At 35.8% G+C, this 26,442-nt stretch overlaps 1 long non-coding RNA gene across 1 annotated transcript; it reads right to left on the bottom strand.

Annotated features, from left to right (window-relative positions):
* Positions 1-17,039: 17,039 nt before the first annotated feature.
* Positions 17,040-18,773, bottom strand: LOC128208077 (uncharacterized). The gene is made up of 3 exons (XR_008256836.1): positions 18,682-18,773; positions 17,622-17,759; positions 17,040-17,095 (listed from the first exon to the last, which is right to left on the bottom strand). It is a non-coding gene; the product is annotated as an uncharacterized LOC128208077 (long non-coding RNA).
* Between the last annotated feature and the right edge of the window lie 7,669 nt (positions 18,774-26,442).

Genomic DNA, 26,442 nt, shown 5'->3' with positions numbered 1-26,442 from the left:
AGTATTTCTGTGCCCAAAAATAAATGAACATCGAAACGTTAACAAAGAAGTACTATCCACTCAAAGCGCATCATTCCATCACGTGACACAATGATCTCATCCCATTCGGAGCTCTTCGGCCATTTTATCGAAAACAACCTCGGATGTATTTGGACGGTTTACATACTCAAAAAGTGGTACGTTTAAGGGACTAGATCGCGTAGTAATTTCATTTAACAGTTAAACTTTATGGCTAAACTCTGGGGAATTTTAATTATGTTTGCAATAATACACATCAATGGCAATCAGTTTAAACTTAGATCAATAAATACAACCCTAAAACACTATATTTGATAAATGATATAATTAAAAAAAATACGAACTACTTCAACTGATGTACCGGCATACACCCGAGGTTGTTTTCGATAAAAATGGCCGAGGAGCTCCGAATGATCTCTTCCCCTGCGCACAGTTTCCCCGCATCCTATCAACAGTCGTTATTTGATCACGTGGGAATAACAAACGCACGCTATGTTGACAGGCACGTATTAAAGTGCTGACGAGTTAGCTGACGATATAGAAAAAGAAGGGAGTTGCTGGACCATATACACAACGAAGGGAAAAGAAATCAACCCTTATTTTGTTTAAGTTATTTATTTACTTTTATAGTGTACGTATAGACGGATGTTTGTGTATTTTTTTTGAAAATGGCATTTCATTGAAATGAATTGAGTCATATTGTTTGCTGGTTTGGTGTAAATATGAGAGAATATCCAGGATTTTATAACTTTTTAGGTGTTTCATTTACAATTGTTTGAAAGCAATTATTTTAATTTCGTTCATTTTAATTAAGAAACTATTTCTCTTTAATTTGTTGTATTTTCAAAGTTGTTTTGTGAATAACAAGGCAAACATAGGCAAACTCTTGCTTATGAGTAAAGTTTGATTAGTATATATTTCATTTTCTTGGTTAGGAATAGCACAAGCATTCACCATCTTTTATTTTTTTCATTTTCTATTATTAAACCCCACAAATTTACGGAGAGGAAGGCTTCGTGGAGTTTGTTTCTATGCTGTTTCAATAATTCACCAGTCTTTGCATATTATCTATTAATCGTTCCTCCCGGGTGAGAATCCATTTTTATGTAAATAATGTATATATCATTTTAAAAGTATATTTAAAATTTTAACAGTGGCCCTGAAAAGGATCATTTTCAATTTTATAATTAGTTTAGTCTTTGTTTATGCCAACATTTAATTACCAACAGGAAACGGATTTAGTGTCTTTTAAATTCATCCTGGATGATTATCCAATTTCTATTTTATTTCTCTAGTTAATAAATCCTTGGCAAGCCTTACTCATATCGTAACACCATAGGGTGGAGTCTTATGCTGGGATTGGTTACATTCTCCATCTTGGTTTGCCTGGCTACACAGCGACATTAACTTTATTGTCAATAAAATATTAATTTGCCATTTACCATCATGCTTCAATAAACCTGGGGCGGCCCTGTAGTTGGTTTACACGGGGTTTCTTAGATTCACTGTGTTACATATTAGCACCTTTTTAATACACACATGATCGTGAATCATAATGGTGGAAACCCGTATAAAACATTGTTCATGCAGCGCTATCAGCGCTTTGATTTTATACTAAAACAAAGAATAGCATGAAATGTAACGGACATTCAACATTGTGTGTTTGAACTTGAAAAGTAAGTAGGTTTAGTTATTAGCATATTAGATATAAGATATCAGCATTTCCATTTAACGTGTATATTTTTTATTATATATATATAATCGGGAAGCAAACAGACAGAGTGTTCCCCCTAATGGGCGGATAAGATGGTCAATGAGACCACCCTTATTAAGATGATGTCTTAAAGATTGAATAATACTCACTGTCTAATAAAGCCAGAGGCACAACGGATCGTAAAAACTTTTGTCTCGGTAGACCAATAAAACATTTGTCATACTTGCATTCTTGTGCGAGCCTCCTCCGGAATATAATATTCGTGACATTACACATTAAAATAAAAATAAAACGATGTCTCCCATCACCCTTTTTACAAACACTATATTTGATAAATGATCATCTTATAAAGCGCCATTCAGAAGTAAACGCATTCAAATATAAATAAAACTATGTCTGGTATCACCCTATAGTGTACGCCTTTAAATAATACATGTGCTCTAAAGATACACGCATGATGTGATCCTATTAGTCGTCGCCATTCAGAAGTAAACGCATTTAGACTAAACAATCGATTGATTTTGTACTGCCATGCTCAGATCACTTATCTACCTCATCAGCAATTGAGTAAGGGATTTCGTTGGTATAGCCCATATTCAATTTTAGTAAAGCATCGTGTGGACCTCGAGATTTTATCGAACATTATCTGAAAATCTACCATAGTTATACACTCAGTTTTTTCTCTAGTTGTTTAATACTAAGTGCCACTGAGCCTTTAAGTATTAAACCACCCTCGTATTCAATTCTTATAAAACATACTAATTATCCAAACAAAGAGGTTCATATGGATGAATCGAAACGCGATAAAATACGAAAATAAGTGTGAAAATTCCAGTAAAAACAGTGACAAAAACAAGTAAAACAAATAAAACATAAGTCATTATTTGTTAAATTCAATATGTCCCCGTGTAAACATTATTTTGTTTTCATTACATCATGGTTTACATCTTGACCATAAATCGGATATTTTCAGTTAAGAGGTAAAATTACGAGATAATAGGTAAAAACATTTACAGCTAGTATTTTGTTCTAGTACCTGATCTTTATATTTTAGTAAGAAACAATAAAAATGTTGCTAACATGTGTATTTCAAAATGACACGCATTTGATGAATTTGTCTTTAGATAATGAATAAGACATTGACACATGTAGTCCGATACAATAAAACAAAATTGAAATCATATTTATAAAGTATGTTTATGTATGTATAATTGTATTATATGCCTGTAATATGATTTTGTAAACCCCTTACACGGAACATAATTATGCAAATTATCTAACGGTCCCATGGTGATGACAACGTCCCCATGCTGTGTATTCATGGGGGGAATAAAACCGGTTCTTGTGACTTAAAACAAAAACAACATAACACTTTCTAGGTAAAATCAAACATTCTGAAGATAAGTGTTTCGAATTTCCTTTCGGAAGCTCTTGCGAAATGTTTTCGCTTTGAAATCCATATAACCAGATTCAGATCCAAGTATTTCAACACAAAGAACGGAGCTTCGTAGCTTCAAAAAGGCTTTGAATTTTAATAACCCAGACACCATGAATAATAGTTTAACATTGCCTTGAAGTATTCATAAAAAGCAATGGTAATATATTAACATAAGCGTGCTTTGAGAATTCCAAGCTGTCACAAAATAGTCTACCAGACAGGACTTTTGCATGTCTTCACATATCTACATATTTTTACTCACTTACACGACTTTCTCTAGACTACTGGACTTCTCGTGATTTGTTAACTGTCCGCAATTAAGAAATTTCAAATAGATCCAATACATTTCGAGAGTAACCCTTCGTAAGTTTCATTTATTTCTAATATCAAGGTCAGCTCGCATATGTTTTAATAAGCATACCCCTTTTTCGCAATATAGTCTTAAATATTATCAAATGTATTTGTACGTTCTATTACGTATATGTTAACATGAACATGATTTTTAAAAATTAGCAAAAGTTTTGAGGCATCATTTCGCTAAAATTAAACACTTACGCGTTTACTACTTAATTATAATTATGTATTTCCTTCATGACGCTTTGATATATACGCGCTAAGGTTTTGGTTGAAGCACAGTCAAAACATCAACAGTATCGTGCCAAGTATCAAGCGTAAGTATTCAAAGCAGGATGTTTTGATGTGTTTACTATAGTCAGGGAAAACTTGTTAAAGATAGAACGATGACTCAATCCGTTTCTGAAAGGTCATATTTTAACAAACACATACTCTTAATTTTAAAATATATATTCTGATGTATTAAGTTAGATTTTGAAATACATATTCTGATTCACTAAGGTAACCAAAATTCGATTCATTCAATTCCTGCAACTACATGTGTGTTATTGTTCATTATTTTGTCGATAACTATGACAATTCACACTTTATTAAATACACTGTCTAAAAGAGCACATGGGTTCTAAGTCTTCCATATATACTTCATTGCTTTAGACTTCACTCTTGCCAAGCTTTAGCTGCCCTTGAACAGATAACTTTCTTTAATAAAATACTTCTACTTCCAGGCACAAGACCCTTTTTCCTTTGATAGTTTTATGTCTTATTTTTATATTTATCATTGATCGCTAGAGTATTTTCTATAATTCTTAATTGTCTGAACTCTGATGGCGTTGTTTGTTTCTTGCATTTTGTATCTTGCTCTCTTTGGGACCTTAATATAATTCAAGCTCAGAAAACGAATTACAATTGCTTTCCCATTTAAGGTGTCTTGAACAAAAATAAGTTGAATATCTGATTATTCCCATTATAAACAAATGTTGATGCTTGGTGATCAATTTTGGCATCGAATGAAAAGGTATACCTTGCTGACATACTAATACGCTTATAAATTGGCATACCGAAATCACTTTGTTAAAAAGCTTATTACTGTTTAAGTTTTGTTTTCTTTACTTCATCCGAAATCGTGAGTGAAAAAGTGAGATTCGACCATGTATTCTCGCAACCAACGCCTTCTGTGTCACGCGACCCCTTATTAAGGGCCTGTCGACAAGTACGCAGAAGCAAACGATAAGAATATATACAGAAGTTATATATGGTAATTAGATAAGAAAAATAGCGTTGATGGGCCGACACTTACAAAAAAGCAACTTTGACATAACATAACATCATTATTATTATTAATTAAATGCAACATATGATTAAGGTAGAAATAACCTGATGTGTAAACGTTAAAAGAAGTTATAAATTAGTTACATCGAAATTAAGGTAAACAAAACTTGCATTAATTTCCATTCAAAATTCAGAAAGAACGTTGATAAGAGAAAATGTCAAAACGCTATTGGTGTCGCTGTTGGTCTTCTATTCACCATGAGGAATGATGTTTTATTCACAGTGATTTGGCGGGAATGAGCTCCCGCTTTGGTGTCATTTGACCTGTACAAAATTTAGTGACATTTAACCTAAAATATTTATATTTTTCTTAAGATTCATCAAAGGGGTCACTCCTACCAACTATCTAGCATAAAATAACTATGAATTACTGCACTTTTACAAAGTCAGAAAAAACTCGAAGTCTGAATAGAGGAAAGTGTAACAACTTCAATTTCATCGAAATGTGACAGGTACGAAAAACATGCCTAGAAAAGCACCCAAACGAAAAGTTGCAACAAAAACATTCAGGCAACATGCAGATAAACCTTCAATCATTGAATTGCAATCAGTATTCTTACATGAACATGCATCTAGTTTGAGAAATTTAATCAAGTTTCTGAAAATATCCCAAAAACATCTTAATAGAAAAGGTTGCGATCCACAACTGTAAATAAACCAGTCTTTTTTTATAATATTGTATTTAATAATACAATCAACCTTACTCATATTTCATCAATTACCTTTCATTAATAAACGAACAAAACAGCCTTTACTCGCGAGATAATGTGTAAATTAAAAAAAACATGCAGGTTTGGTTACATTACACTTTTACTTCTCCCCCAAATTCGGCTACCACGTCTGCTTCATAAATAATTCAGCCGAACCAAAAAACGTCCTCCCGGTCGTATTTAAGCAGACTTTAGCTGTTATTTCCTTTTAAAATGGTATTTCTTGAAGTTTTATTCACAAATGAAGTCGGGGGACACAGGTATTACGGCAACCCCGCTTTGCCATATTCACTACCCCGATCAAATCTGGTGAATATGACAAAGCGGGGTTGCCGTAATATTAAATGATAAATATAAAATTTTGTGTACGCGCATGATTTTCCGGTGCCGGGCGTGTTTCAAATTGGCATGTCAACGTGTTTAACTTAACGGTTTTATTTAAATCGTGATATGCCTTAGTGCATAAAATCAAATTAAAGTGATTTTTGATGGATGCACTTTGCAACGTTAAATTGAAATATAAATGCCAGTAACATGAAGTAGGGCAAACGAGCACAACTCAGGTAAGTTATTTGCATATTTCTACGTTATAACAGATTAATTGGCTCCTAAATTAGAGACCTAGCATACCGAGTTTTTGAGAGCATTCAAACAAAATTTTCCAAACACGACCAATTTGTTATGAAAACGTCCCAAAATACTGGAAATATGCGTTGCGAATGTGTTGCAAATGTTTTGAGGTGGCCTTCTAAATGTGAAAGATGTTTCTTGCAATCAATTTTCGTAGTAATTTACACAAATAAACAATTAATTGAAATCATTTATGTATACATTTTTATATTAAGAATGTTATCAAAACAACAGCAACAACAAAATTAATTATATGTTTATTTATTGGTTGTGTTCAATGAATTAAAGTAGTTTGTATTAATTATGATATACAATGATGCATTTTTAATTGTTGTAATATACTATACTGCATGTTATTAGTTAAAGAAATATATACGAAATTGTTAAAAAAACTAAAAAGCAAAATAGAAACAGATGGTTTACTTGTTATATTAACTAATCTATGTGTACAAGAAACAAAGAATACAAACTTATGTGTTTATACCAGAAAAATATAATTATTATTTTTAATGTTGCAATTCGGGTAGATTTGTAGTTTTTCAAATTTACAATGTAAAAACGCAATATTGCAAATTTACAGAAAGCACATTCGACAAATGTAAATGTCTAATATAATGTCATGCATACATCGATTATTTTACAACTTCACAAAAACAATTGAATCAACATTATTTTAAAAAAATGGTTAAATTGATCCATTCTGTATCAAATATATGTGTTGTTATTAAAATTTTAAAATATTTATTATTATTATTTCCCGTACAGAAAATAGAACCCCAGTCACACTAGGGCGGCGTTCCCACTGCGGTCTTAAAAGAAAATCCAGAACGTCAACTTGCGCGCAGTGGAAATAGCAAGCATCGCCGCGGCAACGCAGTGCCATCGCCAGTGAACGCGGTGGGATCGCATAGTACGCTGATCGACGGCGCGCACTTTGAGCATGCCCAAAACTATATGATGATGAAAAAGCAGGGAACCTTCAATAACAGGTTAGATTTAAACATACAGTTGAATTTTTTAATACATGTTAAGTTGTTTTGCATATATATTTATTAAAGAGTAAATGGCAAATAGGTCAGACGCAAGGTCTTACAGCATATTAATTCAATCAACTTTTTAGCCCACAAACACAATTGCTAGCCAGGCCAAAATCAAAGACATACGAGACAAAACAATCAACAACCATATTAGGAACAATGGATTACATTAAGATGTTGTCCCAGAAACAAGTTGTTAACCAAGGAGCACATGTTATTGTATGTGGCCAAATCTTTTTTTTAAATAAATAGAATGGAGTCAGGAAAAATTCTATCAATTACTGGTTGTCAAAGGGGCGGCGTATCGTTGAGAATGCGCTCGTGAGCCTTGCTCAACGCTGGCAGATTTTCCTCCCTACGATGCAACAAGATCCCGAAACAATCGCTATCATCTTGAAGGCATGTGTCATTTTACACAATCTGATTCAAATGCGTTTTTCAGCCTTCAAGAATAATGACATGGACTACGAAAATGCCAACCACCAACTCGTCACCGGTGCACTGCGGGCAACGCCAAACATGCATCATGTGGACAATATTAGGAGTCCCAATCAAGACAAGACTGTGACCAAAAACAACGAGAGTACCTAAAGTTATATTTTAACTCCGAAGGTAGTTCGTTTACCTGGCAGGACCGCTCTCCGAGTCAGTACATAACAATCCTTGACATACCTAGTTTTTATATTGTATATATGCATTGTGAGTGGAGTTCTGTGCTGTTGTTCCGTGTTGTTGGTGCTTTGTATCCTATGTCTTGGCGTTTACCCTGTGCCATCAAACGGAGTAAGGATTAACAGGGAAAAACGATATGCCCCCAAATCACATATTCTGGGGGCAAAGAAAGAGCACAGATAAATTTCCCATTTTCTGTGTTTTCACAACAGGGTTAAAACTTATGGTCATCATATTTTAGGTCACACTTCTTTGTATGTTTAAACTACTCTACTTTTAAAATTAGGAAATAGTTTTCACTTCCTGAATATTTCACTTACAAAGGTAATAGTTCCACTGAAACATTCACTCGCCCATGCCGATGGTGTCGCTAACAATTTTCGATGCCGATTCTGCAGATTGGGTGACGGCGCTGGCGGCGGATACGGTTATTACGACAATGAAGATCCATGGACCACTGGTTTTATCGGTTGCAGTCCAGTAATCTGCCCTTGTACCAGAGCGAAATGCTGTGACCGCCACCTCGACATGTTCTCCTGAGCGGTTGTATGCCACTGCTGAGGCGGTTGCTGCCACATGACGCTTGTGGGCGATGTTCCGGGGGCGGCCATGGGGTACAATTGATACTGCTGCTTTAGCTGTGTTGAGTATTTTGGTTGTTGAGCAGAATATTGCTGCTGCTGGGTCGCAGGATCGGGAAGCTTTTCATTGTTCTCCAGATAGGTGTAAAGCAGACTGGAACAGTCGCGCTGAAAATTGATCCAAAGTGACGGGTATATATTTACCATTACCTCCTTTGCCAAATCAGCGTAACGAGTCCTCTCGGTGGAATTGGATAGAGCTAACATAGTCAACTCTTTGTTCTGGAAAGCGATGAACTGCTCCTCTCTGGCAGCAATGTTGCTCAGCAGGCGCTCCTCCTCCTTCTTGGTGAACGACGTTGCTGACCTCCGGGGGAAGGGCTCCAGCCGCTGATGAGTGTTGGTCATGGTTTCGGTGTCAGTTGGATCCTCTGACTGGTCATCGTTACCGTCATCAATAGAATCTGCAACGGCTTTTCTCTAATTTATATGTAAAGAAAAACACTTCCGTTAAACTGAGATGAAACTTAGCATAGCACTTATAAAGACCTGAACCAAAAACACTTCTTAAATACTGGTAGAAATGTATTAAAATATTAAATTTAAATATCAACATACCATATTATATTGGAGGAATTAAATGTTATGACAAAACTCACATATATGTCTGCCCGAAAGTACTTTTACTTAAAATTTGGCTTTAAATGGACATATGCAAATGTTTAGTCAATTGCAAATTCGATTTTACCGATTCTTGATGCATAAATAGGAACATGTTACTTACACTGGCAGTTGCTTTCTTTTTTGCTCTCAACCAGGTGAAGTTCGTGAGTATCCAACGGTCCCTCCCCGTCAGGTCGGCGGCGCCGTCCCAAGACTTCCTGTGTACTAGGTGGGTAAAGCGTGTGCGAATAGACCGGTACCAACTCTTTAAAATGTCTGCATCCTTCTCCATGGTTGCTGCCTTTGACTCCCACAGGGCATCTTTCGTTTTGAAATCCTTGTAAGCGTTAAGTCTTTTGTTAAAGAGAAGTTCATTTTCTTCTACCCATGAAGCCATGCCGTCTTCTTCTGCTACAGTGAAATCTGTAACAGTCTTCGCTTCCTTTTGTGGCTGGGTGGGGATGTGGGATGAATTGTTTGTGGTGACTCATCGCCTAGTGGATGAAATGATGGTGGTGGACTGGATTCTGTCTGCGAAGGGCATTTATCTTTCCCTGCCTTATTCACCTTTTGACCTCTTTTAGCGGGCATGGTCTCAACTGTTCAAAAGCAAAAGGCAGAATTGAGATCTTATGGAGATAAAGTTGGAATGGTAACACAAAACAACACGCCGTCAGCGAAGAGTGAGTGCCGTGAAAGCGCAGTGCACATGCAGTTCGCGCGCCATGACAACTCAATACACGCAATGGAAGCGCCATGAAAGCGCCAAGAGAGCACAAACAATATGCACTGCGGTCAAAAAACAACGAGAGTACCTAAAGTCGTACTTTAACTCCGAAGTTGTTTCGGTTTCCTGGCAGGACCGAATGATTTGAGTCCTACAGTGAAGCAAGATAGAAAATAAACAGCATATACACCTGAAAAGTGAGCGCATTATCTTCTGCGCTAATTTACCATTAACAGTTAGAAAATACCTTTATTTGTGACACTGTCTCTCGAATATGATAACGAATATACTTAGGTATGCGGCATGCTTTTTTTTTAATTTACTAGCCCAATGCATTTTTTGTTGTTGATGTTAACGTCGCTTCAACAGTATTTCAGTTATTCGCGAAGTCCGGCTACTTTAAGAGAGAGGAAGACCCTAGATGTGTTTCAGTTTATGTCATTATAAGCATGTGGGTCTTCTTCCATCTTTTATTAGCCGGGCGTAGCAAAATGACGGAAATATAGTCGACTCATAACAAAACAAAACGCACATGCTTTAACAAACTGTTTATTAATTATTCATTTCAGCACAATACGGATGGACAAGGCAAACACTAAATGCGCCACAAATCACAGATCCTGGGGGCATAGAAAGAGCACAGATACATTCACACTTTCTGTGTATTTCAAACACGTTTGTAAATTATGGTCGTTCATATTATAGTTAACATTTATTGTATGTTTTAAAAACTATACTTTTAAAACTATCGAAAATATAGTTAACACTTCCTGAGTGTTTCACTTACAAAGGTAATAGTTCCACTGACACATGCACTCATCCATTGTTGCGACGGCACTTTCAAAAGAGATATCGGGCATGCCGATGGTGTCGCTAACACTTCTTGATAAACGCAATGCCGGTTCTGCAGACTGGGTGACGGCGCTGGCGGCGTATACGGTTATAACGGCAGCTGGTGAAGGTCCATGGACCACTGGTTTTATCGGTTGCAGTCCAGTAATCTGCCCCTTTACAAGAGATGAATGCTGTGACCGCCACCTCGACATGTTCTCTTGAGCGGTTGTTTGCCACTGCTGAGGCGGGTGCTGCCACATGACGCTTGTGGGCGATGTTCCGGGGGCGGCTATGGGGTACAATTGATACTGCTTCTTTTGCTGTGTTGAGTATTGTGGTTGCTGAGCAGGGTCGCAGGATCAAGAAGCTCTTCACTATTCCCCAGATAGGTGTACAGCAGACTAGAACATTAGCGCTGAAAATAAATATACGGGTGTATATTGACCATTACCTCCTTTGCCCAATCAGCGTAACGAGTCCTCTCTGTGAAATTCGATGAAGCTAACAAAGCCAACTCTTTGGTCTCGAAAGCGATGAACTGCTCCTCTCTTTCAGCAATGTTGCTAAGCAGGCGCTTCTCCTCCTGACCTTTTTGGTGGACGATCTTGCTGACCTTCAGGAGAGGGGCTCCATCCCCTGACGAGTGTTGGTTACAGTTTCGGTGTCGGTTGGATCCTCTGACTGGACATCGTTACCGTCATCAACAGAAGCAGCAAGGGCTTTGTCTTCTTTATCTGTAAAGATACAAACTATGATTATATTTGGATGAACTTAGAAAAGCACTTATAAAGACCTGAACAAGATATACCTCTTAAATACTGGTAGCATTTTATTAAAATATTAAATTTGACTATTACAATACCAAAGTTTATTGGGGGAATTAAATGTGTTAGGACAAAACTCACATATATGTCTGCCCGAAAGTACTTTTAATTAAAATATGGCTTTAAATGGGCACATGCAAACGTTTAGTCAAATGCAAATTTGGTTTAACCGATTCTTGATGCATAAAGAGGGACATTTTACGCACACTGGCAGTTGTTTTCTTCTCTGCTCTTAACCAAGCGAAGTTCATGAGTATCCAACGATCCCTCTCCGTCAATTCGGCGGCGCCGTCCCCAGACTTCCTGTGTACTTGGCGGGTATAGCGGGTGGGAATATACCGGTACCAAATCTTTAAAATGTCTGCATCCTTCCCCATGGTTGCTGCATTTGACTCCCACAGGGCGTCTTTTATTCTGAAATCCTTGTAAGCGTTATCTTTTTTCTGTTATATAGAAGTTCATTCTCCTCTAGCCATGAAGCCATGTCTTCTTCTGCCATGTTGAGATCTGTAACACTCTTCGCTTTCTTTTGTGACTTGGTGGGATGTAGGATGAATTGTATAATGGAGTGCTCGCCCGATAATTCTCTCCCCTGTGGTGACTCATCGCATGGTGGATGAGGTGATGGTGGTGGACTGGATTCTGTTTGCGATGGGCATTTATCTTTCTTTGCCTTCTTCATGCCTCTTTTTGCGGGCATGGTCTAAACTGTTCAGGAGCAAAAGGAAGAATGGAGAACTGATGGAGATATCAGTTGGAATGGTGGTGCACAACACTACGCCGTCAGCGCAGTGTGAGCGCCGGGAAAGAGCAGTACATATGCAGTTCGCGCGCAGTGACAACTTGATGCACGCACTGGAAGCGCCGTGAAAGCGCCATGAGAATATTCGCGGAATAGAACTCCGTAGGAGGAACACTATGGAGCTCCGTAGATTCGCCAATTTCGCTGTGCAAACGCTGTGATATCGCCATCTTTATGACAAAATATCATTTTACGATCTTACGGCGCTCTGAGAAATTTAACAACGCCGTGCAATCGCAGTGGCAACGCGGCTAGGTATGACAGGGGCTTAAATTGGCCGCAATTGCGCACTCAGCTTATTACTTACTTTTGCAAATTATCCAATACTATAAGTCACATAGAATGTAGTTAACATACCAACAGCAAGTAAAAAGGCTTAAATGTAGCAAGGCCCAAAATCACTGATAAAATATTTGTCGAATTAATCCCATTGACTAATTGAGAAACACGAGCCAGCAATATACTGGTGAACGCTTGCAGTACATTTGCAGTTGCTTGTCTAGTTAGACTATACGTTTTGTTAAGTTGTTATTATTCCAGTTGATCAAATGAAATCCCTAAAATCAAAAACTCTAACAAATAACGTTATACAGTACGGACTAGTGTCGTTCAAGGAAAAAAAATCTAAGTATTACCTTCGTTTGCGTCTTTTTTGGTTTCAATTGGTGGAATTGGTGGGACTGGTCTTGTATGTGGAGGTGGAAGATTTCGTGTTCGCCCAGCTGTTTAAATAATTTATATCATTACATTTTGTTATTAAAACTATATATGGATGGATTTTTATATGACTTTTATTCTTTAAATATGCATGTGTATATATTATAAAATAATGACTACATGCACATGTCATTTATATGCACTAGCGGTAATAAAGTAGCTGAGCAGTTTTTATGAACAATTACTTTGTTCCGCTGCTATTCCAAAGGTTCGTATAAGGTTTTATTGCGATAAAATGAACCTTATCGTGACTTTTATTATTTTTCATCTTTGAGGTATTTTTTATCAGCGTTGTTAAAGCAGTGAGACATTAGATGGTCCAAAAAGCCGCAAATAAAGAATTTACTCATAACAATACTTATGTGAAATACTACAGAAACAAGCTCAGTAGCCAAACGTTTAAACATAAACCCCGTTTAATGACACAGGGTAAACGCCAAGGACATTAAACACAAAAGAACACAACTAAGTAGCATGGAACAACAGCACAAAACTCCACAAGACAAGCCGAGAATTGTCAATGTGAGCTAGTAGGAGGCCGATAATACATCATTTCACACGGACTAAAGAATAAACGCAACAATCACGGTGTTATCTCGTCAGTGACATCGCTTTTAAAAATAGCGCATATGTTTTTGATCATTTTCTCTTTTTTTCTTGCAATTGTATCATCTGCTGTCTAGCCCCTTTAAGTACTATATCAGAAAGAAAAACTGTAAAGAAAGAGTGAAAGTATGAATATTTCATATTTTAGAATTGGGGTTCAAATATTACTTATAACAAAAAAACTAATACAGTTCCATAGTTACTAAGACTAAACATAACAATGACTGGGCCCGTTTTCACTTACGTCTTAAGTAAAAGTTTAAAACTTAGACTAAGAAAAGCAAAATCTACATCGTGTTGTTAAATTGCTAAAATAGGAGCAAAGATGTTGAAAATTATTGTACCTGATACAAATAATCTGTTTTACAATCAAACAGACATATTTTGTAAAAAAATGTTATATTATAGATATTTTAAAATAATTAAGAAGTCATATTTCTGAGCCTGAGTCTCAAGTAATAGACTAAATACGTTAGTGAATACGGTCCTGTTTAAATTGTGCATCTAAGTCAAGTCCTTAACCCAGCGCATTAGCGCTTCTTGTAAAATTTGCAAAATCGCAGCCAAACGTTCATACTGTACTGGTTCATTTTCAACTTTATTACTTATTTTTTGTGGTAATAATGATTTTGGTTGTAATAACTTGAGCGTCCATCAAGAAAAGTATCGAAAACAATCAATTCGTGTTTTAAATGTGCATGACCCAGGTCTTTTTGGAGAAACTCCGCGTACAGAGGTCACAAATGGTCAGCGGTTCATGAAAAATGATCGAAAATCAAGCACGAACATAAATATTCAATATTGAACTATTTCAATCACACGTTATTAGAACTACGAAGGACCGAATGTATGAACATGCCCGATGAAGTTTCACAAAAATAAACAAAACCCAACTCTACTTCCATTATGAATGCACGCAAAAAGGGAAGTCAATCACAAATGGTACTAATTTTGATACAAAGCATCAAAGACGCCGCAAACGTTTTTTTGAAAAATGACTTAAAGGAAGCAGATGTTTAAGATATCTGGATACAAGCATTCGGTTTGAGGTCTCTAGGCCTAAGCGTTTTCAATAATTGATAACAAACTGCGTATTTTCAGCTTACGGTCACACCGACCTTTACTTTTGACCCGCTCACCTCTAAATTAAAACGTTTCATCTGCTGGTTATGAACAATTTGAGGTCCTTGGACCATATAGTTTTTTATGTACATGTATTGATCGGAAACCGATTTTCAGCTGAATATAATGGTAAGGTCACCACGACATTTCCCTTTACCGCCTGACCTCAAAATAAAAAGGGCTTTATCTACTGGTCATGACAAACCTGCCAACGAACCCTGGGCCTAAGCGTTCTTCAGATATTGGTCGGAAACTGTGGGGACGGACGGATGGACGGATAGACGATCAGATTACTATATGCCACCCTTTGGGGCATAAAATCCCAGTTGCTGTAATACTAACAATTATGAACTTAAGGTTTTATGTTTTAAGTTAAGAGTAAAGTGTGGCACTAGCTTTAGGTGAATAAGGGAAATTCTTTACTCTTCCAGTTTATAAGGGGCATGATAATAAAAACTGAGCTGGTATTCATATAACATCTTAAGTCATTTCTTAACTTAAGTCGATTTCCTAAAATGTTCATGGTCAAATTAAGAAAAAAACAAGGTTTTTTTTAACATAAAAGTATGTTTATTACATAAAATAATTCAAGAAAATAAAGTATTTCAGATAGTATTAAGTTAGTATATCAGGACCAGTGAAATACTTAACCTAAGAAAATTACTTAAATTAGGAAATGAGTTAAGATGTTTTATGAATACCAGCTCAGGAGCATATATGAAAAAATAAATAAAATATTATTACAAATTAAATGGTTTTTATTATCAAATTGAACTATTATGACATTTGAAATAGTTCACATGATTGTATAATCGACAGTTAGCAAGAATACAATGGTCTGAATGAACAAAGAGTACTGTATTAAGAGTAATGTTAGAAGTACGACAGGGCCCGTATAAGAGATATATCTGAAGTAATTTTTAAATATTTTCAATTAATAAGAATTTGGTTTATATATTTCAAATATCATAATAGAACTTTAAGAAGTTTTACTGATTTAGCATAGAAATAATAGTAATATCCATCTATTTATCTAAATTTAACCACAAATATCCTTTATGTTTAAAGTCCCAGTCCCAATAGTTTTAGTAATGTTAACTTATCGAAATGTATATACATGTATATCCAAATGATTTCTCTTATCCGTTTTGACATTATTTTAAATATTTGATAAAAAATGCATTAATCGTTATAACAAGCATACCATAAAACCGAGAGTAAAGTCAAATTTAGCTCGCATTTGCATATCACGTGACTTTCTTATAGCTAAGAATACCATATTGGTTTAAACACTAATGTTTTTCATATTTTAACTTATAAGTAATTCGTTTAAATATGTTTTAAACATACTTACACTGTTATTTGCATATAAGTATTTGAATTAAACGCTAATTATATTAATTGAAAAAGGGAGGTAATAAGACAATGGTACGGCCATAATTATTGCATAGTTTGATTACGTACAGTTCCAACATTATATCATTCATATTGTTATCTGTGTCAAATGTCATTGAATTTTCAAATTTATCCATTTATCAAAAATTGGATTATTTTAAATATGCGAAACATCTTACGAACATTTTCGGATTTTTGATGAATCGGATCCCACGGTTCGTAAACCATGCTATAAATCCCCAGAGCAAACGAGTTTGGAAACAGATTATTAAATTCCCATTACATAAGTCTAAAGGGTTGTAAAAACGGTAAAAGACATACATTTTTTGTATCTTGATGTTTATCTTTTCTTAATCAGTTTAGACACTTGTTTGTTCATACAGGTTGTTTTTTTTTTATCAAACATATTTCATAGTTTTATTTTACAATAATAATGTTGGCTGCAGGTCCATTTTGATCACATGACCCTCCATGGTACAACATTGAAACCTATTTTAAACTGACATCGCGTTTCCATGCGGCGGAAATAACTTAAATCTATACATGAACGCAGTTTATTAATACTTACTTGATAAACTATTTTCTTGTAAGTCAATTGACTTCATGTCCAGCATCTTTGCAACGTCTGTTTGCTTGGTCGCACTAAGAGCATTCCGTAAAGATCTGTACCCAAACTGCGACTTGCATGTGATTCTCTCAAGAAGTAAATCCGTTGCAGATATGTCGCCTTCATTTCGCTGTCTTTGTTCTATATTTTCTTTATCATCACTGTTTATAACCTGGTCATTCATAAGATTAGGTAACAGTTCTAATGGTTTAATAAATTCACGGACTGTTGGAGCCATTTGTCTCAAACATTCTGTATGGTGAGATGTATCTACCACTTCATAGCCAACGATTATATTTGCCAGGGTTACAAAGCCTGGAAAAGAAAATTCGTAAGGAATGGGTGTTTTAAATGTTATTTCATTTAGCTTAGATTTGGCAAACTGATAATAATAAGTTCCATGATTTATATATGCCTTCCTATTCTCCCAACTAATATTTCTATTTTGTGTCCCAATCTCCCAACTTATAATGCAATATATCTTGTACAAACGTCCGTCTGTCAGACCTCATGCTGTTTGGTAAGACGAGATATATTAAATAAACAGGGAGGTTTGCTATATTCCTTTTCCAGACATTATGATCTCTATGTAATCGAGGAAGAGGTAACTTTGCAGTACAACGGTCTTGAGAATCCTAGAGAACGAACGTTGTTTCTTGTATGTGTTTGCATGCATAGTTTCTTTATTCCGCGAGTGTATATGAATGTTGCGAAAATATAATTTTTCAATTTTAGATAACACTGATTGAATAACAAACTTCACAAATATATTTGCATGCCATTTAACATTTTTACTTACTGAAGGTTAAAGCTTGTTTAAACATAGTTTGTATTTAATTACCGGCTTTTTTTAAAGCTTGTAGAAATTTCGTCCAAACACCTCGTTCAGGCGAATTACCAAGAATGTCGAGTAATATATCTATAGCACGCTTTGGGTCACTCTTAGCCATGGAGCTAATTCGTCTTTGCTCTGTCCCTTCTGCAATTTTATTTAAAAACCCTCATTAAATTAGATGATCAGTTCCGTTAAATATGTCAAAGGATTGAGACAAAGTCATAATATCTGGGAAACTTACACAATTCTACTAGACCTGACATAGTGTCAAAGCTCGAAACCAAACGGCAAAGAACACACGAACACACGCATGTATGCACACACTCTATTTTTTCTTCAAACTAAAATTATTATTTTTAAACACAAATACTGTTTTTTAAAAATTGATCAAGGTAATGTTCAAGAATCGGCCATGGAACGTCCTTGGAAACCTCAGCGGGGATGGATACCATGTATTTAGCCTGCTTTCTATAACTAATTCCAACATGAATCTCGCTTTAAAATATAAATGCTATATCAAAGTAATAAACATATACTTTCGTGGTGTACAGTTCATCTGTCGAAAAGAATGCTCGCGTTTTTGCCTAGTCTTCACATCAGGTGGCGAAAGGACGAATAGGTAATATTTTAAGTAAGCACTCTTTATATTTAAGAATGAGACTGCTAATTTATATTGATGTTTTGCTTAAGTCTACATAATGCACATTTTCATACTTGTTATACTTTGAAGTCAGTCCAATACTTGCAATCGGAAAGAAACATTTCATGAATATCTCAGAACTTAAATATTTTCTGCTGGACTAGAACATGCTTCCGGCAACATAGATTCAGGGCGGCCGCATGGAAGGACGGAAAGACGGACGGACAAAGCGGCGATTACATTATCCTCCCATTGGGAAGTATAAAAGTTAACAGCTAGGTCAAATTACTACAAACGTGCAATCCCATACTTATCCGTAAGGCAAAACAACTTTAAACAGCTTATTGCTTAGAGGTCTTCTGTATAAATTGATACATTGGCAATATGAGATATATGTTCGCTTTCTTTAATCGTTGTAAAGATTACCTATAAAGGTGAGGTACGGCAACACTTGTGAAATATCCAACTCATTCAGAATCTTCCGCTTGGAAGTCGTCACCCTGTCATTGTAAAATCGATTTTCTTTCGTATTGCTTTCCTATATAGGGTCAAAAAGCAGATTGAACAATATGTTTAAAAGATCAATCAATAGAGTTTCAAAATATAAAAATGGCTTTAAATTACGGATGCAAACGAATATTCGAATATTCGATCAAACGAAATCGGTATTCGATTATTCGATGTTTTTGGGGTTATTTTTAACCCTTTTGACTACAACTGTGTTGTATATATATTCGCTTGTCTTGTTTTTACAAGATTGATCCCTAATGCCAGAGGCGTGAACATGGTGGCACTATACACGCATCACACGTTAATTAGGGACATTTCGTCGGGACTATAAACAGTACCCTTAATTTTACGAAAATTGGCTATTAGTCAAGTGACATCAAACAAGTTTCAATTATTTTCGGTAAATTTTAATGACCATGCAAATAAAGGATAAACGGAATCAGCCACCAAATAAGCTGTGCAATATTGCTCAAAACGCCGTAATGATATGAATGACATGTGCTAGTTATGTGCTCTTAACTATTGTCCATGTTTCAATATAACGTCCATGCTTTGAAATGTAACTGTATGGAAAAGCGTTTTAGGACATTGTTGTATAATAAATGAGTAAACTATTCAGGGTTATTTTCGTTTTATTTTTTAACTAATTTCCGATTAGGTTTGGTTTTTCCATTGTTATATTTAGAAGAGATCAATCCCAGAACAAGGCTGCGCGTCCGTTGGTGCATTACTACATTCAACCGGGAATTTACGACCATGGCCTTGTTTACAAATATGAATTTAAATTATTTTGGGTTTTTAATTGTTAAAAATCTATTGCTTTTTGTTGGATTTATTTTCTGTAAATGGGGAATTTCAGAGTCTAATTTTGCGTAAAATTAGGGTCCGTCGCGTGTACCGGTTATTACAAAGGAATCGGCTATTACAGCAGCGAATAATAACAGTAGTTTACCACATTTCTTAAATATTCATTTTGGTTATTGAATACTAGAATATTCGAGCGAAAGAATTACCGTATATTCGAATATCAATTTTGCCATTCGTTCGCATCCCTACTTTAAATCGTCTGCGACTCTAACTTACATTCATTTTTTACGATAATGACCTTCTAAGATAGTTTTGAGAACATAAGAAAAAATACACATTGCGGGTGTGACGTATTGGTTGTATAATTTCCTCGTGGACCCTAAAAATGCGCTTGAAGTCGGCGTCCCGTACATTTTTTGTATCATCATTCCATACAATACTTAGAAAGTACTATAATTACTAGTAGTATGGATATTGATCCCTTTCTCTGTATAAATGTAAATAATATAAATGACCCTTCTGACGATATATTTTAAAAAAAAAAAATTTGAGGCGCATGCACTAATGCGCTTTTTGGGGTGTTTTTTTACACTCGTTAGTGAATGTGTGTCTTTAAACAAATTATTTTTACCTTTGACTGATTTAAGCCCAGGAATTCCGGTATTTCTGAAACAAATCACAAAATTAGTAACGGAAATGATATCATATGTATATTCGATTACAGAGATGAAAACTTGTTTGAAAGCCAAAACCATGCCAGGTCGTTAAGTATTTATGTAAAACCACTATAATATACTTTGAAATTATCAGGGATCCGACTTCAATATCCATTATTATAAAGTGTGATCTAAAATCTGAACTTATTTTGATTGTTTTTGATACTATTACTATCAAATATTTAGTTATATGTCTCCCTTATTAGCTTTCGCAATCCAAATTTCTGTTTTTACTTTCTCTCAATGTAAGACTTATATACTACTTATACTAAATTTCCGTGACTATATATATATAAAGTTATTAAAATGTTAAATGCAAAGAGTAAGGAAATATAAATATGTGAACAAACAAAATAGTATGATGTGCGTTAAAACATGTAAACACAATAGCAAGCAATAACAGGAATTAAATTGAGTCAAAATGGAACGCAGGTAGGGTCTCTGCTTGAAATAGTAAATTTCATGTTCAGCACTTTTAAGAAAGCTTACAAAGTTAGACTCACAAAGCATAGTTCCTTAAACAGTTTTTCCCTGAGCCAATCTGTGCTATTGCAGTTTTAAAAAACTGGCCAAGTCAGAGCTTTACATATTTAACACGTGTAGGGTTTGAAGTACCGTGCGATTTAAACATTCATCGCGAAGATTTCACCTCTACCGTTTGCAAGCAACCAAAGGTTTGAAGGTGAAATGCTTTCGGGAAATGCAAGAAATCGCGAAAGTCTTCATCACTTTGTGCTCTACCTTTCCATGCATTGGTATAAAAAATAGGTTGAAATGAACGATTTTCTTCCAGCTATATTTACTTGGGAATCTCGAGGTAGGGATATAATCCAGTGAGTTATTAAAGATATCATACTTATAAGCAAACGCACAACGCTTGGTATGAATCCTCGTTAATGCTTGAATCCTCTTAACACATACAGATTACGTCTGTAATTGAATATTTTTGCGTTAAGTGTTCACTAGGAAGGTTGCATAACTTTTGTAGAAACGTAAGATTGCGATTATCTACCTCCAGCTCTAACGGGAACCACCCCAGCAGACGCAATGCCATATCAGTTCAGGTCCACGTTGTATGTATACGTTTAGTTGCTAATCTGATGTATTTTTCAAGCTTCAGACGATCGTGTGCTGATATGTCATCCGAGAGTTCGATACCGTACAAGACTGAAGGTATACATACTTTCTTGACTTATTGGCTTAGTGTTAGTGGGTTAACGTCACCAGTGGTCTTTTCCATTGCAATGATTGAGAAAAGAGGACAGGTGCACGCCCTTTTCTGACTCGGTCGTCAATTGCTTTGGTGCATTTGAGTGTACTTTCAAGTATGATGCTTTGCTGTTCCTGTGCTGGTTATATATTCAGTGCCGAAAATGTTATTTGTTGCAATGTTGTGTTTGTTAGGACAAAAATATTGTTTTGTTTCTGTAAACATTTAAGTCATATCCCCACGTATATGCATATTTTTTCACAATATGCAATTGCTATTCTATTGCTGTTGTATTTCCACATAGCAGTGTTATATCACCTGCAAGTGTTGGATAATGAATACTGTTGTTAAGGGTAAAATCTTTGACAGTAGTTTCTAGTTTGTTTAAGAGACCGTTTATAAAGAGGAGATAACTCCAAGTGGAAAGTTCTCCCCCTTGCCGGATGCCCCTGCTTTACATCGAAGTGGTTCAAATTTATCCCATTTACAAAAACTTACCCTTTAAGGACACGGTACATATTCGCAATTAAGCGTAGAAACGTTCCTTTTAACTCAATTTTTATCATTTCAATTATTATTGCACTGTGTGGTACACTGTCAAAAGCTCCGACGGTGTTCAGTAGAGCAGCATAGATGTTTGACCCTAGTTAGAAACTCTCCTAGATCGATTACTGAAGGTTGAAGGAAGCAGTAATTGAGTCCAGGTAATTCCAGGCGTTTTGTTAATTGGGGGCTGTACTCATACATTATGTAAATAATGCCAGTGAGTCGATCGTTTGAGTAGCAGGTGCTCAAAGAGATTGTATATAACTCGTAGTGATGTTATTGGCCTATAACTACTGGGATTTGTTTTAGTGTTCCGTCTTCATGTAATGGAATTATGATTCCAACTTCACAACTTTCAGGCACAAAATAACAGTTTATCATCATTATAAATAATTTGGCTATGTATCTGTATAAAACTTTGCCACCATGTTTAAAATGTTAAGATGTGATACCCGCATGACCTGGTGCTTTTCGTAGTTTCAGAACCCGAACCGCTAATTCTACATCTGCTGTTTGTACTTCTTTCTTTAGATCAGGGTCGTGGCTTCGATCTCCAGATGTATGAACTCGTCAACATTACTATCTAATGTATCAAGAAACTCATTGTTATAATCTGGTTTTCGTTTTTGAGAAAAAAAAATCAAAGAAACGTCCGAACACACATTCTATATCGTGGGATTCGCGCTCAGTTCTTGTTTCCGATTGTTTTCATTGATTGGAATTGAGCGACTGCCTTTATGCTTGCGAGTGACTTTCCGGAACAATTTCATCTCGCAGTTGGCAGCCGAGTTTAAGTCATCAAAATGTTTTTTTCTTTTTCTCTAGATATTGCAGTTTTCTGTTCGTTGATAACGCTCGATCGTTTTGCTGTTTTGTACTGCTTGAAGTGAACATTTTTATGACCTCTTGGTCGGCCCTCCGATATCCACTTCAAGCGGCAGGTACGCTATGCTTTATGCGCTTGTTTGACTTCTTCGTTCAAATGTGGTTTAGAATATTTATTGCATTTACTCAAGCGAAGACAATTCTCATAATGCTTTTTAGTTTTGAGTTTCTCCCTATACATATGTAACTTGCCATCTGAGCATTTGTTCCATGCGATAAATGGCTTTTCATGTAATGCATTTATAAACGATGGTATGATACAATGAGTAACAGTAGGCAAGTGATCAGATTCACATGTACAAGCTATTTTTACTAAAAACGTCAAGGAAACCATGCGTTCTTCTGTCACAATTATTTCCATCAAGTTGCACGTTAAAATCAACTCAAATCACTATGAGCCCTTCAGACGAGACCATCGACACATTCTTCGTAAGCGTCATAATCATATTTTTATCGACGGTAAGTATACATTTATTATGAATGTATTTGCAATTGCATTATTAACATTTGATATCAGTTATACGTTTGGATAAAATTTCACGAACAGTTATTGCCCTGTATAAGGAACGCAACGTTTTAAGAAATCCATCACAGTTTGGCTTCTGTTATGTTCGCTTATACAAGCAATGTCAATGTTGTATGATTCAAGTTAATGGCTAAGGGATCCCGCTGTAGACATCGCGCCACGGACGATTCAGGTGAGGATACTGCAATGTGGGGATGCCGGTGTGTCCATTAATGATATTGTAATGATTAGTAACACTATGAATGTGTAATCAATTTTCTTCATTGTCATAGATATTGGTGTCTCCATTAAATACGTTCTGCCACGCCGTCTGCGAATACCACTTCCGGTAATACATTTTACGTGGCCAAAAGATCTATTTTCAATCGTTTATGAATCACTTTTTTAATTAGTTAGTTTTGCAGCTAAACTCCTCAGATGTGTGTCAATCAGTTTTACTGAATCGGGGGTTATTCCGTTGTCAGTTAAGAATTTTAGAATACCGTCTCTGTTTGAATTCTTTGATATCCCGCCAACGTAATAGCGTTGTGCACGTCGCGCATGTACGCTTGCGAATACCGCTTTTTCAGGTTCTTCGTCGTACTGTCATTCGGTGTTCGAGGCTGCAATTGTTAGTTCACTTCTGAACTTCTGATGATCGTTGTTCGCAAATGCTGTTACCCACATGTATATCTGGATGGTTATTAGTTCTGCTCGTGAGCCTATCACTCACATGAACTTCAATGTGTTGCGCTTTTTCCGTAGTATTTGTTGAGGCGCAATTGTCAGTATGAGGAGTAATCTGCGATGTATCGGACGATCTAAATAACGAGGGTACTTGCATTTGTGGATTTGAAGAGGTAAGGAGGTTTTTGTGTGGACCTACGCTTCAATTACTTACATTTTCATTTCCGACTTGGGAATGTGACGTAACCTGAAATTATTCTCGAGGCAAATGAACATGACGTATGGTGTCCGTCACTGGGCTAGCTGTTGACTACTCGAGGACTTTTGCTTGTTGGTGTTCCGTGCATGTTTTGAGCTATAACGGCCTTTATCGTATTGTCCATATGTCTATTTTTTAAAGGGTCTTTGTTTTGCAATGGACATGCGGGGTCTGGTTCATGACATTTCCTACTTACAACGGATGCGTATGTTTGTTTAGAAACTTTCTTGCGATTTTTCAATAGAGGAGATACTACATTTCAACTTGTTGATATAGTCTAGGTCAATAGTGCGAAGGCGTTTACCTTCACTAATACTATCAGCAAGCATGCTTTTATACATGATCATTTCATTTGTTAGGATCACACTTGATCTGCTTTTGATAAACATTGTCCTGCTTCAGAATTTCGATATCACTGTGAGACATTGTATATTAGCTTTCATTTCAGCTAGCTCATGTTGTAGTGTGATACATAAATTAGACGTCATCATATTCATATTTTCTATGGGTTGCTCGCCTTTTGGTGGATATTTCATTGATACATTTTGCTTCTTGATTGTCAATTAAATCTTGCAGGGCACAGCAACTTTGGTGAATCGTACCGAACTTACATCTGACTTTGTGGAGCGTCTTTGCACAAGGGATGCCTTTAGGGCACGTTTCAATTTCTTTGGCTTGATTGAGCAAGATTGACCGGTATAAACATATAATCTGTATCAGAAGTAACTCCCTTTGGTTGCCAATAAACACAAACTATCCTTGCGTTTCATATATACATTAGGCATTTATTTGCCTTTTTGTAATCTAACTTCTATGTATTATTTCAGAAATTTAAAGCTAATATGCAAGCACATATTTCTTTGAATGTTTAGAGGTTTAAATTTGCCCTTGTTGATACTTGTTTAGCGGATATACGACAAGGCAACAATAAATTCCTAAGGCCAAAAAAAAATACCTGTGTTTCCGGTTACATGGCGAAAAGAATAGGGTCGGTCGGTCGGGATTGTTTTTTTGTTTTTTTTTTACAGTTTCGATTTCATTCAAAATTCTGTTCATCAGATCAATTATAAAAAAAAAATTATACCTAAGCTTTCCATAATTAACAAAAAGTCAGAAAAAAACACCATTGTGAAACGTCTGAAATCATTTCCTTACCTTCGACTACCGTATTTTCCCGCCAATTTTGCCCATGAAATTTGGTGTGTTTTTTTGTATACAATACTCCCTTATAAGACGCTATCGGTTTTTAGAACAAATCCAGCTCTTCAATTTCTACAAATGTATGATGATGTTCTAACGAAACAGTCATTTATCAACTAAATTTGTTAATTTGCTTGACGAAAATCGCCGATTTTCATGTCAACTGTGACCTCCCTTATGTGGAGGTAGGATAATAATTAAACAAGAAAACGCGGATATAGATTTATTTTTCGTATCTTATTTCATTATTTATAATTTATAATTTATCATTTTTCTCGTAACAATCAAACTTTCATTCATATTCGTAGTGAATTCAAAAACTTTAGTCATTGTTTTAAGATTCCCAGACGACGATAATTGATTATTATATTTTTTCGATCGTATGGTATTTTCTTACCAACCTAGACGAAATCCTCGCCTTTGATCTTATTACCGCTCGTCACAAATTGTACCGTTTGATCTGCATCCGACACACTCCTATAAATGTGTTGTTATCACTTTCGCAGGGATTTTGTTTGGATTTCAGTTCATGGGATTTAAATTAGGCGAAATAAATAACCATTGATAACTGTGGATATATATATGTAACGATTAATTAAATGGGAACCTTGCAGTTAAGCCTGCATGAATTCGCAAAGCCTAATCGTAAGAAGCCTGCATGATATACACAAAGCCTAATATTAAACAGTAAGTTATATTTTGGACATGGATAAATAACTACGCGAACTTTATCCTAAATATTTTCATTATAAAGACAGCAAAATGTGTCTCCTGTGAACAACCACGTGTTTCGACCATAAACATGCGTTTGTCAATTTGAAGATATCGGACAGGGATCGCCGAACTCCGCCATTTTGTTTCC

The sequence above is a fragment of the Mya arenaria genome, chromosome 11 (assembly GCF_026914265.1).
Source record: "Mya arenaria isolate MELC-2E11 chromosome 11, ASM2691426v1".
NCBI classification, from domain to species: Eukaryota; Metazoa; Mollusca; class Bivalvia; order Myida; family Myidae; genus Mya; species Mya arenaria.
This window is presented reverse-complemented; position numbering and strand designations above follow the sequence as displayed.